Source organism: Cervus canadensis, chromosome 13, assembly GCF_019320065.1.
Source record: "Cervus canadensis isolate Bull #8, Minnesota chromosome 13, ASM1932006v1, whole genome shotgun sequence".
In the NCBI taxonomy this organism is placed as follows: domain Eukaryota; kingdom Metazoa; phylum Chordata; class Mammalia; order Artiodactyla; family Cervidae; genus Cervus; species Cervus canadensis.
Genome location: NC_057398.1, coordinates 9,511,046 through 9,527,647, shown reverse-complemented (window position 1 = coordinate 9,527,647; position 16,602 = coordinate 9,511,046). Strand labels below are relative to the sequence as shown.

General features: G+C 43.1%; 1 long non-coding RNA gene across 2 annotated transcripts; it reads right to left on the bottom strand.

The window, feature by feature from the left end:
• Positions 1 to 221: 221 nt before the first annotated feature.
• LOC122452529 lies at positions 222 to 4,825 on the bottom strand. Of its 2 annotated transcripts, XR_006272737.1 has the most exons (6): positions 4,696 to 4,825; positions 4,234 to 4,333; positions 3,859 to 4,100; positions 3,096 to 3,610; positions 2,792 to 2,950; positions 222 to 405 (listed from the first exon to the last, which is right to left on the bottom strand). It is a non-coding gene; the product is annotated as an uncharacterized LOC122452529 (long non-coding RNA). The 2 variants fall into 2 exon arrangements; XR_006272736.1 differs by having other exon boundaries at positions 3,859 to 4,333.
• Between the last annotated feature and the right edge of the window lie 11,777 nt (positions 4,826 to 16,602).

Below are 16,602 nucleotides of genomic sequence, written 5' to 3'. Positions count from 1 at the left end.
GCATGTGAGCACACACATGTCCAGTCCCATACACAGGTGCCCTTCCTGGGAGAAGGTCACTTTCACCCCAGACTTTCCTCCACTGGCCTGACTTTGAAATTAGTAGCCATCACGATGTTTAACAATCAGAGTCATTAAGCAAGGAATTGGGGAGGGGTTTGTATATATTTACTTGTATAACCTAAGTACTGAGTTAGACATTTTACATATAGTTTTTTATTTAATTTTCCAAATGCTCTGAGGAAGACAACACAATCCTGTGGAGTTAGAGAAACTGAGGTCAGAGGGGTTAAGGACTTTCCCAAAGTTGCAGAGCTGATCGTGGTGGGGCTCAGACTCCAGCCCAAGTCTCTGTGACCCCAGGATGGACTGAACTCTACATACAGAGGAGTATCATCACCTTACCTGAATTTAAAAAAAAAAAAAAGACTTTATTTTGTATAGCAGTTATACATTTACAGCAAAACTGAGCAGAAAGTACAGAGTTTTTCCCATATGCCCCTTATCCACCCTCACCTACACTCTCAACTTAGATGGACCAGAATGGTATATTTGTTACAACTGATGAACCTACACTGACATATCATAATCCCCAAAGTCCAGTTTACATCACAGTTCACTCTTGGCGATGCACATTCTGTGGGTTTGGACAAATGTATGATGACATGTATACATCACTGGATATCATAGAGTAGGTTCACTGTCCTAAAAATCCTCTGTGCTCCCCCAATTCATCTCTCCCTCCCTTCTAACCCTTTGCAAGCACTCACATTTTTACTGTCTTCATAGCTTTGTCTTTTCCAGAATGTCATATAATTGGAATCACACAGTATGTAGCCTTTGCAGGTTGGCTCCTTTGACTTAGTGATGTGCATTTACTGTTCTTCTGTGTCTTTTCATGGCTCTCTCTATTTATTGTTGGTGCTGAATAATATTCCATTGTCTGGAAGTACCACCATTTATCTGTCCACTCACCCGTTGAATCACCTAGCTTTTAAAATTTCATTCTGTGTGTGCGTGCTCAGTCGCTCAAACTCTTTGCAACCCTTTGGACTATAGCCCGCCAGGCTCCTCTGTCCATGGGATTCTTCAGGCAAGAATACTGCAGAGGGTTGCCATTTCCTTCTCCACGGGATCATCCCGACCTAAAAATCAAACCCGAGTCTCCTGTGTCTCCTGCACTGCAGGCAGATTCTTTACCCGTTGAACCATTCATTCTGCTGTGGTTCACATTAAAGACAGAGACAGCCACAGGAACTGGCCTTGTCTCCCGGACCTCATACCTGCCTCCTCACTACTGCCACCCACATGCACCTGTCAGGGGGTGCCACTTTGGTCCCCCTTGCTATGCATCCTTTCGCAGCCTGGGAACCAGCTATTCCTCCAGAACAAGCACTAAGGCAATCTGAGGAGCACTCATACATGCACATGGCCAAACCATCTCACATTCCTTCTTCCTTCAGCCCAATGTTTATCCTCCAGCCCCCAAAACAGTCATTCCTAACATGTCTCACCAGTTACCAAACGGGTTTTCTTTTCTTTTTTTAATTCCAACCATCCAACCACTCAAAAGTATTTACTGAGCACCTCTTATATGTCGGTCTTAGATGGAAAGTCTCTAGAGGACACTGAACGTGTTTATGTAAATTTGCATGCAGTCACACCTATCACAGCACCCCGCTCCATGAACAAAGACTTTTTGCTGGGGTGCGTTTGTGTGTGTGAGTGTGGAGACAAAAACAAAAGCAAACACAGTGACTAAAAATAAGCCTGTGAGACCATCTGAATTAGCATCATCCAATTATAATATAATTATACTGATTACATTTGACATTATAATAAAAAAATTATTGTTATATTCATAATAAAAGCCCTTATATAGCACTTTCTATGTTTTGGTGTGTTTTTGTTGTTGTTTAGTCGCTAAGTCGTGGCCAATTCATTTGTGGCCCCCATGGACTGTAGCCCGCCAGGCAAATCCATGAGATTTCCCAGACAAGAGTACTGGAGTGGGTTGCCATTTCCTTCTCCAAGGGGTCTTCCCGACCCACAGATTGAACCCATGTCTCCTGCATTGGCAGGCAGATTCTTTACCACTGAACCACCAGGGAAGCCCTCTAGTGCTTTTACATAGATGGTAAACCTCCTTGTTGCCTGAAAACGCTGTACAAGCGGAAATAAAAATAGATTAAAGAAAGTTTCAAATAAATTCCTGGAGGGCAGATCTACAACACGTTAGTAAAGTGGAGTTAGGAATAACCAGATGCATCCTTAACCAAGGAGGATGACATCACGAAGGGCAAGTGCCATAATCCCGCCCAACCATCTTAGTGGCTCCACTGGAGGCTGGTGCCCAAGGGAGGCAGAGCTCAGGGTTAACCCTGCAGCCACTGCTAAGGGGTCATCGAGGACCCGGGTGTACCGAGCCCGCTGGGCTTCCGCTGTGCTGGGAGCCTGCCGGCGGCTCCCTACACCACTACCCCACTTCTGTGCCCTTCTCTGTTTCTCCCCCACAAAGAAGTGCTTTGCTTTGTATCATCCAGTGAGTCACCGGCACGGTTGGGAACAGACCCAGGACCCCTGCCCCTTTCTTTGCTGGGGCTGTCTGCTGGAGATCACACTCCTTCCAGGTTAGTGGCCAATTACACTGATGGTTCTTAACAACATATAATGGGGTTTTGGGGCATAGGAAAATGATGGGAAGTGAAGGCTGGGAGATAAAATAATCAAAACCTGAAATGACACACAACATCTCGATTACCGAAGATTTAAAAGTGGCAGTCCAACTCACTGTTGTTCTCATTCCACTGGGAATCGCGCCTAAGTTGGCTCCGATGGTAAAGAATCTGCCTGCAGTGCGGGAGACCCAGGTGTGATCCCTGGGTCCGGAAGGTCCCCATGGACATTTATGTTCACCGTTTCACCTGAGACTCCTAACAGAGGCGTGAACCTTGAAAGAAGCAGTAAGCTGCTTATCAAGTGACTAGGACTCTCTACATAACAGGCCATGTGGCCCCGGGCAGGTCACTTCACCCAGGCCTCAGTTCCCTAGCTGTAAAACAGGGGCTGGCCTGGTTGGCCTGAAGGTCCCCTACCGCTCTAAGCTTCCACATCTGCGTGTCCAGCCCCAGTACAGAGGGAGAGCCGCTGGCCACAGCTGAGGCTGCCTGAGGTTTTCTCCATCTTCTCCCAAGGCTGCCATGGGAGACACACAAGGTGTTCGGTCAGAGGCGCCAGAAAACCCGGAGAACAGGAAGAGCAGTGGGCAGTGACTTCATCAGTCTGATGGAGGGGCCAGGAGCAGGGCACTCAAAGAAGAGAGCTGGGTGGTGGGGGGAGACTGGGTATGAGGGGAGAGGGGTCAGTTCTAAACGTCTCTGGGGGGTGAGCCGGGGGAGGAAGGTACCCCTGACAGACCTGGCAGGTGTGCCCTGAGGATGGGCTTGTGACGCTCAGCCAACGACCAGTAACGACCGTCGGAAGAGACCAGTGACAGCGCTCGCCGCCCGCCTCCACTTCCAGTATACAGGCGCAGCGTTTTGCTCAAAACTGTACGAAGCTCTTGTCTCATTTCGTCTTGGCATGACGATGCTGTTTCAGTAGGAAATCGCTGCTTTACAGAGAGGAGATTATGATGCAAGAGAAACAAGGTATTTCTTCAGCACTGGGGCAGAACCGGACGCTGGCGTGCCAGACCAGGACGCATTAAGCGGGATGCCCTCTCTAGTTTCCAGAGAGAAGAACGAGCCAAGGGTAGGCGTGGCAGGGCTGGGACGCAGGTGTGGTGAGTGAGGTGCCCGCTCTCAGGGCCCCGCAAGTACAGGACGGACACCCGAGAGGAAGCGCCTCTTCACTCACCTACCCTCATCCGGGTCAGGCCCTGAGGTCTCGCCCTCCTGTATCCGCAGGCTGGGGTTACTTGTGGGTTACCTGTTCAGGGGCACTGGAATTGCGTTAAAGGGAAAAACTACTCTCCAGGACTCAGTACACCCAGAATAAAACATACGTATCACAGCCCACCTTCATCACCAAAAACACTGACTTGGAGTCCAGCTGACTTGGGAGTGGCTTTCAGGTTGCTGTTCCTTAAGCTGTGTAACCTAGGGAAACATGCTTAATCCTGTGCCCGGATTTCCTCCCTCATCCGTAAAATGGGGACAATAACCACCACCTCAGAGAGAAGAGAGAGTTAAAAAGAGCCGAGGGAGGATTACGAACAAACCTGCCACACACCTCAGTGGACTGTTAGTCCCCAGTGAGATTGTGATCGAGCTCAATGGCGAAGAACGGGACGGGGTTCCGGCCTCCGGGAACGTCCACAGGCAACATTAGCCTAAAAGGAGGGGTAGATACCAGTTCACAAAGTTCATATACAGTTTCTTGTTCCAGGTCACACACCTAGCAAGAGAATTTGGACACAGTCAAAAAATACTGATAAAAGAGCCAAGGTGGCCCAAGTTGATGAGTTACAGACAGACATTCAGACCACAGCCTTTCTCTGTCAGCAGAGGTGTAAGTGAAGGGGTAGGCAGTGACGAGCCATGGAAAGTTCCTGAGAGAACTTTCCTGCTCTTTGGGTCAAGAGCAGATTCTGGTTAATCAAGGAGGACTTCCAGGAGGAGGTTCTGGGGCTTCTGGGCGCCTCCAATGAGGCTCAGTTGCTTTCCTTTTTTTCATTCCTATCTCAGCAATCACCTTCTCTCCGGTCAAAGGGATATAAAACGGGCTCCGACTCTACAGGTGGGTGAGCGGGGTCACTGCCCCACATCTTTCACGATCCGAGGCCTGGTCCCTTTAAGGCATCGAAACTCAGTGAACATTCTAGGCCGGCCCCGCGGCCTTCCCGAGGCGCGCTGACGTCACCCTTCGGGGAAGCGGCTGACGTCAGCGCGTCCTCTGCGGGTGGGGGCGGGGCCGTGACTCACTCGGGCCGCGCCCCTGGCCCCCGTGCGCCGGGTGCACGTGAGCGCGCCCCGCGCTCGCCTAATTTTAGCTCCGGCAGCCCCCGTGGGGTCGGGTGAGGTTAAGGCCGGCAGAGGGGACGCGGGGGCTGGGGGCGCGGTTCTGTCGGTCCCTTGCTGGCCCGCCGTCGATTCTTCTGGAGGATGGGTCCCGGCCCGAGTTGCTGGAGTGCTGGCGATTGCAAGCCCAGTCCTGAGCTTGGCGTAGGCGCTCAATAAACAGAATCGGGGTTCCCTCCTGGATGCGACGCGGGACTTCCCAGAGAGGGCCAGGGTTCTGGAAGGTTACCTGGGGACTGAAGTCAGAGCAGGAGCAGGGCTCGGGCGTCAGCCCTCGGTGACCTCCCTGGGCGATCGCCTGGCCTCTCTGAGTGGACCCCGGGCTTGGCCGGTGTGGCCAACAGCTGGTGGCGGTGGTGGGGTGGGCAGGGTTCAGGAAAGGCGGCCGGGACCCTCAGGGAGCAGCCGCGCCGGAGTCAGTGACAGCGGTAGGGACGGTGCCCTCAGTGGTGTGGTGGCCATCCAGGGATCGGGCTAAGTACAGAGGCCTCAAGTTGAGGAGGCAGCGGAGATGCTCAAAAACCCAGATGATCCATCCCGAGCCCCGGGAGTACCCAGGTGACCTTGCTGGAATCAGGTGAAAGCTTCATTTTAAAGAAAGTGCCCGACACCTTGTGAAATTGATACTCTTGTGTTCTTTGGGAGGTGGGGGACCGACGTGAGGGACTTGAGTTTGAGTAAGTTCCAGGAGTTGGTGATGGACAGGGAAGCCTGGCGTGCTGCAGTCCATTGGGTTGCAAAGAGTCGGACACGATTGAGGGGCTGAACTGAACTGGGGGGTAGTTCTGGAAAGAGGCTCTGTCATCATAAAGTGAACAGCAATTTTGACTTTACCTGGTCTGCTGTTCCTCAGTGGACCTGCATTCTTGTTGGCGTGGCATCCTCAGATTTCACAGGGATTGTCTCTTGTTCAATCGCCAAGTTGTGTCTGACTCTTTGAGACCCTGTGGACTGCAGCACGCCAGGCTTCCCTGCGTCCTCACCATCTCCTGGAGTTTGTAGGTAGCTTGTAAAACTATTTAAGGTTCCTTTGACCTTGTTAGGTGAAGGATCTTAGATGTTACAAAAGAATATTAAATAGAATGATAAACTGAGAATGTCAAATGGTGGTAGGGGAACTTTTTCTAATTGTTGGATCATTCGAATTTACATATCAAGTTGTTAAATGCTATAACCTTAAAAACTTTGCATATGTCCTTTTCTTAGAAAGAAATGGTGGAAAGTTAGTTGTGGAATAAAAGTAGCCTTGAGGATTGTAACATGAATGAATGACAAATTTGTAAATCAGATACGTAATTTTCATTTTTTCCCCCAAGAAATACCACTTTGGCTTTGGTAAATTGGAGATTTTTTCAGATATAAATATGGAAACTGCAAGAGTGTTTATTCCCCATTCACTATCCATCTTAACAGTTTAGAAAGGACTAGCGGCTTACAGTCTTCACAACTGAATACATCCAGAGGTATGCATAGTGTTTTATATTGTTCTTCTAGCAACAGAAGGTTCTTTGTCCTAATTTTGGACGGTTGCTACCACATATTCCTCAATGGTGCCTGTTTGGGACTTCAATTGAGCAGGTGTCAGTGTTGATGAATCACGGTCTCAGACTGAGCTAATTTCCCTTTGTGTGAGGTTATTGTTGTGTGTGTATATAATATATAAGAACCTGAACGTCAAGTTTTTCACCTTCAGAAGTTAAGGTTTTTAGTCCAGAAACTTGAGTTCTTGCTTTAAAAATACTTCACCTTGAAATGGGCCATGTGCATCCTGAAGACGGGTTTAGCGTTTTTGTGAGGTCTTCCCTGCCCCCACGTGTCCCTGCTTTCTTTGAGTCATCTGCTCTTCAGGTGTTCCCTGTGCCCTGATTATTCACTTACTGGTTTGTTTCTCCTGCTAGACTAAACTCTTGGGTCCAATGAACTAGTGTCTCTTTGTATCTCTGGCATCTAGAATAGGGCTGGCATGTAGTAAGAGCCACATTGGTGGTGTTTTGTTTCATTGAATAAATGTGAGTTTTCCAAATCAAATCGCACATGTTGGGAGGTTTTGTTTTGTTTTGTTTTTAAATAGCTGAGAGGATGTGGCGATGGACCTTTATTGCTGTTGTAGGGCAATCAGTTCCTTTCTTTTCCAGGTCCGCTGTAACCTCTCCCCTAGCACCACCACCACCACCCACGAGCAAGAAGCCAAGGAAAATAAAACCAACAACCAGACTCTACATTATTTTGGGATCTCAATAGTATGCTGTACTTCTAGAGTCAAGATGATAGAACCTTGGCTCTCCCGGCCAGAACTAATCCACACACTGGCATTAGTCAGGTTCTTTTCACAGAGTTGACCAGTCTTTACCCTTAAAAAATTGGGAAATTTAGGACCTCTGCTGTGACTGTGGACAGCTAAGACTGGTTGGTGAATGGAATGTTTACATTTGAAACAGAATGGGTTCTGCACAATGATGCTTAATGCTTACCCTGAGAAAGGATTTAAGAATATAAAATGAAGATAATGTACTTATTCTCTTTCTAAGGTCAAAGGGAGGGGATTTTTACAGTAAAGTTTTACTAGCCAAAACTCTTAGCAAACTGGAATTGATGTCAGACACTGAATTTTATAGAAGGCTGACAGCAAAATAAGTTGCTATTGGAGATTTCGTTTTGAAAATACATACATGCTACATAACAGTGATTACTAATATTTTCTGTAATATACTCAGTACCTTTGCAACATTCGAAATCAGATGGTCCACATTTTTACACCCACTATGTTTAAGAAACAGTGATGTATATTTGGAAGATTTTCTAACAAGATTTTAATTAGGGTTTTAGAAAGTGGTTCAGCTGAATGCCATACAAAGAGTTACATTGGTGAGAGGGATGAAACAGAAAAGTAGCTTTTTGTTGAAAACAGAAGAGAAGAAGGGACTCTTTGCTGGTGACTAGGTAAAATTTTAACAATTCCTACTCACTTTCCTACCATCCTTCTCACTGAGAATACATCCTCAGGCCCTGTTTTACCTGTATTTTTTCCTCAAAAGAGAGTCTTCTCTAATAGTAATAAAATGGACAACAACTTTCAGTTACTGAGCACTGTGTGTCAGACACTGTGCTCAATGCTTCATGAAGTTACTTCAGCTTATCTTTGTTACAATCCTGTGCTAAACGGATGTTTAATTATTTCCATTTTATAGGCTCAGGGAGGTTAAAGGGCTTACTTAAGGTCATATAGCTATTAAACAGCTGTGATTTGAACTGAGGTGGTGTCAGGGTTCTCTGAAGAAACAGAACCAACAGGATTGTGTGTGTGTGTGTAATATATGTTGTTGGTCAGTCGGTAAGGCATGTCTAACTCTTTGCAGCCCCATGGACTGCAGCACACCAGGCTTCCCTGTCCTCCACTGTCTCCTGGAGTTTGCTCATATTCATGTCCATTGAGTTGGATGCTGTCTAACCATCTCATCCTCTGCCACTCCCTTCTCCTTTTGACTTCAATCTTTCCCAGCATCAGAGTCTTTTCAGTGAGTTGGCTCTTCGCATCAGGTGGCCAAAGTACTGGAGCTTCAGCATCAGTCCTTCCAATGAATATTCAGGGTTGATTTCCTTTAAAATTGACTGGTTTGAGCTCCTTGCAGTCCAAGGGACTCTCAAGAGTCTTCTCCAAACATACATGTATAATATATGTGCACGTGCAGAGTCACTTCAGTTATGTTTGACTCTTTGCGACCCTTTGGACTGTAGCCCACCAGGCTCCTCTGTCCATGGGATTCTCCAGGCAAGGATACTGGAGTGGGTTGCCATGCCCTCCTCCAGAGGATCTTCCCAAACCAAGGATCAAACCTGTGCCTCTTTATGTCTCCTGCATTGGCAGATGGATTCTTTACCACTAGTGCCTCCTGGGAAGCCCGAGTAATATATGTATATAACACATACATATGTTGAGAGATTTAGTATAAGGATACAAGGAATTGGCTGATGGCAAGTCCCCAAATCTGCAGGGTGTGTTGGCAATCTGGAGACCCAAGAGAGCCAAAAGTATCATTCCATTCTGGGTCCAAAAGGCAGGAAAAAGCTGATTTTCAGTTTGAAGGCCATGAGGCAGAAGAATTCCCTTTTACTTTGAGGAGAGTCAGCCTTTTTGTTTCTTCAGGCCTTCAACTGATTGAGGGCCATCTACATCACACAGGGCAATCTACTTTACTCGTCTACCAATTTAAGGGTTAATCTCTCCCCAAACCCCCTCAAAGAAACACCGAGGATAACATTTGATCAAATAGCTGGTTAATAAATTGTTATTCAGATCCATTTGATTTCCAAAGCCCTGGCTTTTAATGTTATTTCACAACATCTCCCTCCCACTCTAGATTTCACAAAGTTGCTTTAACCCTGAGTCTTTTCCCCCCTCACCTGGAATACCTGTCACAATCCCCGCCCCTCTTTACTAGATAAACACTCCTAATTAGTACAGGTGTTTGAATATCAGTCACCAACTCAAGAATCCTTTTCTGAAGAGCACACGCAACACAACCATTTGCTTCCTTAGAATAACTTCCCAGCCTTCGAATTATACTCCAAGCTTTCTGATTCTCTATGCATGTAACCTTTGAACTAACTCCCACCACACTAGCAAGTCTTACCTGACTCCGGGTTCATCCTCTTCCTTGGCGTCTTTGAGGATACCAAGCGCTGGTGGTAGAACCCAGCGAGCCCTTGAGCTTCCCTTCTCTCAGCCACCTCCTTTGGACCACCCTTTCTTATCGTTTACTTTTGACTGCCATCACTGTTACTGTCATTTTAGTTCTCTAACTTCTCTACCCCTCCCCCCAAAAGAAGGCACTATCTCTGCAGGGGTTTCACTTGGTCGAGTTCAGTCTTGTGAACCCACAGCCCACAGATTGGCTATTTAAAAGTATTTCCATAATCTATTATATGTACTTTAAATAAATACTGTTTATAAAATTTGTTGGTTATCATACTGAAAAGAATAAAAACATTAATTTTTGCCTGATTGGCACTATTCTGTTGCATCCTAGGACACTTTATACAGTTTTCATGGATATCATTATGCTAGTTCTCCATCATTTGTTCATGAACAGTCTTAGAGCATTTGTGTTTTGTTTTTTTTAGTTTTGCATCAGCTTTATTCAAATATAATTTGCATATCTTTCAAATTATCCACTTTCAAAGGGCAGGAGTTAATAGTTTTAGTACATTCATAGATTTGAGCAAGAGTCACTAGGATTCATTAATTTTAGTACATTTCCATCACTGTCTCAAAAAATCTTGCACCCATTCCCTCTAAACCTTCCAGCTGTGGGCAGCTGTTTTCTAAAGTGGCTCATATACCAGAAGTATATGAGGTTCTAATTTCTCCATGTCCTTACCAACACTTGCTAGTCTGAGCATTTGTTTTTAGCAAGTTAATTGTCCTTTAATATACAGAGCATGGTCATTCCTAAAAAGTAGTACTTTCTCTCTCAGAGAGATTTATGCTGTTTTTCATTGTTATTCAAGACAAAAATATTAGAAAACATTTTTAATGGAAAAAATCAGATTTTTATTGATATTATAGAGATATATTCAAGCCTGACAAGTTTTTAAAAACTGAACATTTTAAGATAGATTTTGGAAGATGAGCTTCTTTGAGAGAGGACAGTTGCTAACAGATAGTTGTCACATTTTCACTTAAGGGATATTTCATTCTTCCAAAAGTTAATTGACCAAGCACAATACATTTAAAGGGTATTTTTTATCAAAACTACAACTAAAAATATTGATACATCCTTCTCCCATATTAGAAAAAAATCAAGTATGTATTTTTTGATTGACAAATGACATCTGCCACAAGTATATTACTTTAATCAAGGCAAGAGAATTCCTCTTCCTGTTGCAGTCTGTACTAGGGTTTCCAGAACTTGGAATTACATTCAGTTCAGTTCAGTTCAGTCACTCAGTCGTGTCCGACTCTTTGTGATCCCATGAACCACAGCACGCCAGGCCTCCCTGTTCATCACCAACTCCTGGAGTTCACCCAAACCCATGTCCATCGAGTCGGTGATGCCATCCAACCATCTCATTCTCTGTCGTCCCCTTCTCCTCCTGCCCTCAATCTTTCCCAGCATCAGGGTCCTTTCAAATGAGTCAGCTTTTCCCATCAGGTGGCCAAAGTATTGGAGTTTCAGCTTCAACATCAGTCCCTCCAATGAACACCCAGGACTGATCTCCTTTAGGACGGACTGGCTCAATCTCCCTGCAGTCCAAGGGACTCTCAAGAGTCTTCTCCAACACCACAGTTCAAAAGCATCAATTCTTCGGCGCTCAGCCTTCTTTATAGTCCAACTCTCGCATCCATATATGACCACTGGAAAAATCATAGCCTTGACTAGATGGAACTTTGTTGGCAAAGTAATGTCTCTGCTTTTTAATATACTGTCTAGGTCATATTACATTACTCCTCTTAATTTAAATGGACTTGGTGGTCTTTGGTATGTCTGGGAGAATAAAAACAGAGGGTATTAAAGTAGGAATCATAAAACTCTGAAAAGTCTGATGTGCACTTTTGTACTATTTCACAAGCAAATTCCAGTGGCAAGGGAGTGATTTTGGTCTCTAAAACAATTCTGAGGCTGGGTCCTTTGTAAATGGTTTCTTGGGTATATTTGTTTCTACTGAAGCCTTAGTAAAGAAGAAACATCACTTATTTACCCTTTCTTGTGGATTTTTATTTTTAATATTTGTTTATTTAGTTGAGCCAAGTCTTAGTTATGGCACACAGGATCTTCAGTCTTCATTGCAGGATCTTCAGGTACAGCATGTGGGCTCTGGTTCCCTGACCAGGGATTGAACCCCGGTCCCCTGCCCTGGGAGCATACAGTCTTAGCCACTGGACCATCAGGGAAGTCCCTCCTGGGTTCTTAATAGTGTTTTGTTTTTGTGTTTTTCTTTTTAACCCAGTTTTGTTTGGAAATAATCATTTCTTTTTCTTTGACTTTCTTGGAAGCTGAGCTATCATTATGTTTTAGAATGCAATTGAATCTATCAAGGAATGAAGCTAGCTGATAATTCTTTGTCCTTAACTATTATATGAGGGGTTTCAGTATACTATGTAAGCAGAATTTATGGTAGTATTCTAGAAGTTTAAATCATTGAAATTTTTAACAGACTTAGATTGTTATTTTCTGAGATTTTTTTTAATAGCATTGCTTTAACAACATTATGGTTATAATAAATGTTTTGCAATCCAAATCCTTATTTTTTAAAATACAATATTTTAATATCCCATTTAAAAATATTGGTATATTTATTGAATTATATTGGATTATTAGCATTATAAATAAATACCAAAAAGTTACTAGCCCTCCTTCATTTATAAAACTAATTTTGTACCTATATTGTACATTGTACTTTAAATTTTATTTTATTTTAGCTGTCTAGTTAAGAGTTCAACCTTTTTAAAAAAAATCAGGCGTCCTGGGGTAATTTACATGCAGTAAAATTCATCCTTTTAGGTATAAAATTATAAGAATTTTGTAAAATACAGTCATTTAATCATTCCCACAATAAAGGCCTAACATTTCCACTACTCTAGAAAGCTCACTTATGCCTCTTTGTAGTCAATCCTTTCCCTGAAAATAGAATTTTATATTAAATTAATGAAACAATACTTAAAAAAAACAGACCTGATACACTGGTTTGAGGGCCATTATTATTGTAACTGGATAATAACTTTAGTGGGAAGGAAGATGTAATTGGAATAAACCAAATTTTGAATATATGACTCTAAAGTGATTGGCTAGAAATGTTCCAAACAAAACATAAAGCAAAAGATTGATTTTATTGTGTTTTATTCATTTCCCTGATGTATGTTTACTTTTTTCACCCTATGTCCATCTCCCCAAATGTCTCAATATGCCGAAATCCTTAAGACATTTTCTCTTGCTGGCTTGTGTTTTAGTCTATTCGGTGAATATTAGAAGTGGAATATTATTTCTGCTCTCCTGAAATAAATTATTGGCAAGGACCATGTCATCTTCATTTGTTTATTCCCATCTCTTCCATAGAAAAGAAGCTGAAATATTTGATAAATGGTGAATGAAATTTTCCTTTAACTTGGATGATTTCAAGCTGAGCAGAGAGTGATCTGAGAATGACTTGGATATTCTCAAGTAAATATTGAAAGTATTGTTAATACTAGGTTAAATGTAAAACTCAGCTAAAAACATAGGTGACAGAGTTGGATCTAAATTTGAATACTGCCTTTATCATTTAATTGTGGAACTTCAGGCAAATTCATTTCTCATAATATCAATTTTTCTGTCTACAAAAATCATAATAAAAAATGAAACAAAATACATATCTCATTAGAACTCTATGAGGAATAACTTGAGATTAAAACCCTTGGCACAGTGTCTTGCTCATAGCCCAAGTCTTTAAAAAAGTTTTTTATGTAAATCAACTATGAACTATACCTCATAGTTGATTTACAAAATCATGTCAGTTTCAGGTGTACAATGAGGGATTCAGCTCTCTCTCTTTCTCTTTCTCTCTCTCTCTATATATGTATAGATATAGCTTTCATATATATATATATATATATATGAAAAACTGAAAGACGCTCAGTCATGTCTGACTGCTTGCAAACACGTGGACTGTAGCCCGCCAGGCTCCTCTGTCCATGGAATTCCCCAGGTAAGAACACTGGAGTGGGTAGCTATTCCCTTCTTCAGGGTATCTTTCTGACTCAGGGATCACACCTGGGTCTCCTGCATTGCAGGTGGATTCTTTACCATCTGAGCCAGCAGGGAAGCCTATATATATATATATATACACTTTTCAGATTCGTTTTCAAATTCTTTTGCATATAGTTCCTCTGCTGTACAGTAGGTCTTTGTTGATTATCTATTTTATGTGTAGTAGTATCTGTTTGTCCCAGACTCCTCTAACTTATCCCTCACCTGCCTGTCCCTCTGTAACCATGTTTGTTTTCTGTGTGAGTCTATTTCTGTTTTTAAATAAGTTCGTTTGTATCCTATTTTAAATTCCACATGTAAGTGATATCATATGGTATTTGTCTCTGACTCACTTCACTTAGTATGATTATCTCTAGGTTCATCCATGTTGCTGCAAATGGCACTATTTCATTATTTTTACAGCTGAGTCATATTCCATTGTGTATATGTGCATACAGTGTTAGTCACTCAATCATGTCTGACTCTTTTTGATCCCATGGACAGTAGCCCGTCAGGCTCCTCTGTCCGTGGAATGTTCCAGGCAAGAATACTGGAGTGGGTAGTCATTCTCTTCTTCAGGGAATCTTCCCAACTCAGGGGTTGAGCCCAGGTCTCCCGCATTGCAGGCAGATTCTTCACCATCTGAGCCACCAGGGAAGCCCCTATGTGCATATGTGTGTGTGTATACATATATGTATGTATATATATATATATCATGTTTTCTTTATCTGTTCATCTGTTGATGGACATTTAGGTTGCTCCCATGTCTTGGCTATGGACATGGCTGCTATAAACATTGGGGGTGCATGTATCTTTTCAAATTAGAGTTTTTGTCTTTTCTGGATATATGCCCAGGAGTGGGATTGCTGGATCATATAGTAACTCTATTTTCAGTTTTTAAATTAATCTCCATTCTGTTTTCCATAGTGACTGCACCAATTTACATTCCCACCAACAGTGTAGGAGGGTCCCTTTTCCCCACACCCTCTCCAGGACTTACTGTTTGTAGACTTTTTGATGATGGCCATTCTGACTGGTGTGAGTGATACCACACATAGTTTTGACTTGCATTACTCTAATAATTAGCAATGTTGGGCCCACATGTAGAGGAGAGAATTGTCTTTAAGAACACAGATGCGGGTGGCTGGAGCTGGCCTATGGGCTTGAGGGAATAATTACTCGCCTAATTTGTCTTTTTCAAGCTTTAGGAGTTGGTGATGGACAGGGAAGCCTGGTGTCCTGTGGTCCACGGGGGTCACAAAGAGTCAGACACGACTGAGCAACTGAACTGAACTGACTGAATTTGTCTTTTGGTTAATTACAGGCCTTCATTCCCCCCCCCCCCCCCCCAGAGGGAGGAAAGCCAAAGGGAAAACGTGCTCAGCTGCAAGTTGCCTAATGTCTTTAAGATAAGAAAAAAGCAGTTGTTTCCCAAATGACTTGTTGCGGAGCTTATGAAAGAATCCTTTGCTCTTAATTTTGCAATAGAGTACTGTGTTTCATGTGACTGTTTCTTATAGCATACCTATGGCTTCAAACAGTTATTAAATAAAGACAATTCTGGAAGGACTAAATAATGCTTTTTGAGGTGAACCAAGGGCATGTGAATGGCTCGTCAGGTTACTATTTATTGGTTCCCCATTAAACTTCCTGGGAGGCTAGAAGGAAGTTGGCAGGTTAGTTCGTTAGCTCTTTTATCCTGAACAATTTAACTCTTGGCCTGCACTGCCTCCTCGGTGCAAAATACCCTCTTTTAACTTCACTTGCCCTCCTTCAGAGGCAGTTTAGCAAGTGTCTGGTTACTAGCGCACATTCATTTGGAGTTCATGTCCCACCTCAAATGGTTCTTCAAAGTATGCCTTCTACCTTATTTTCTTAGTGAAAATTTGGTGAATACAATTTTCTCTATTGCATCACATTTCCAATAATGTCTTAGAACCTTTAGACTGGATCTTCTGGCCTTCCCATCAATCTGACTCTAAAGACAATCTAGATAGAAAATTTTCTGATGGCCTTCTTCCTGCAACAGGTAATATTCAGGTTATTATATCTCTCAAACAATCTTCCATTTATTTATTTAAGCATTTATTTCCTGTAGCTGGGGCTTATATTAATAATTAAGATTGCATTTAGTTAGAAGCTACAAAGCTTGAACAGCTAACTAGGATTTTCAGTTATCTGTCACATATTATCCCCTAACCGCTGATGAGAATTTACTGTACCACCTGGATTGTTCTTGATTTGGAAAAATTTAACCCTTTATCTTTTCATTTGATATATTTTCCATTAATGACCATTCTTAATGAAAAATCAAGTGTAATTTTTATAATGCATTGAGTGATTGCCGGTATTTTTAAAAAATTATTTGTTTATTTTATTTTTGGTTGCACTGGGTCTTCTGTGCTCTGCCAGGGCTTTCTCTAGTTGTGGTGAGCGGGGGCTACTCTCTGTCGTGGTGCACAGGCTTCTCACTGCGGTGACGTCTCTTGTTGCAGAGCACAGACTCTAGGCGCGCAGGCTTCAGTTGTTGCGGCGCATGGGCTTAGTTGCTCCGTGGCACATGGAGTCTTCCTGGACCAGGGATCGAACAGTGTCCCCTATGTTGGCAGGCAGATTCTTTACCGCTGAGCCACCAATTTCTTCCAATCACTGGAAGATCCAGTGATTGCCTTTCTTTAACCTATAGTTCACTAGTTGTCAACAAAGCATTAGGAAGAAATATAGTTTTTATTTATTTTATTTTATCTTTGTGCTCAGTCGTGTCTGACTCTTTGCTACTCCATGGACTGTATCTCGCCAGGCTTCTGTGTCCGTGGAATTTTCCAGGCAAGCATATTGGATTGGTTTGCCATTTCTTA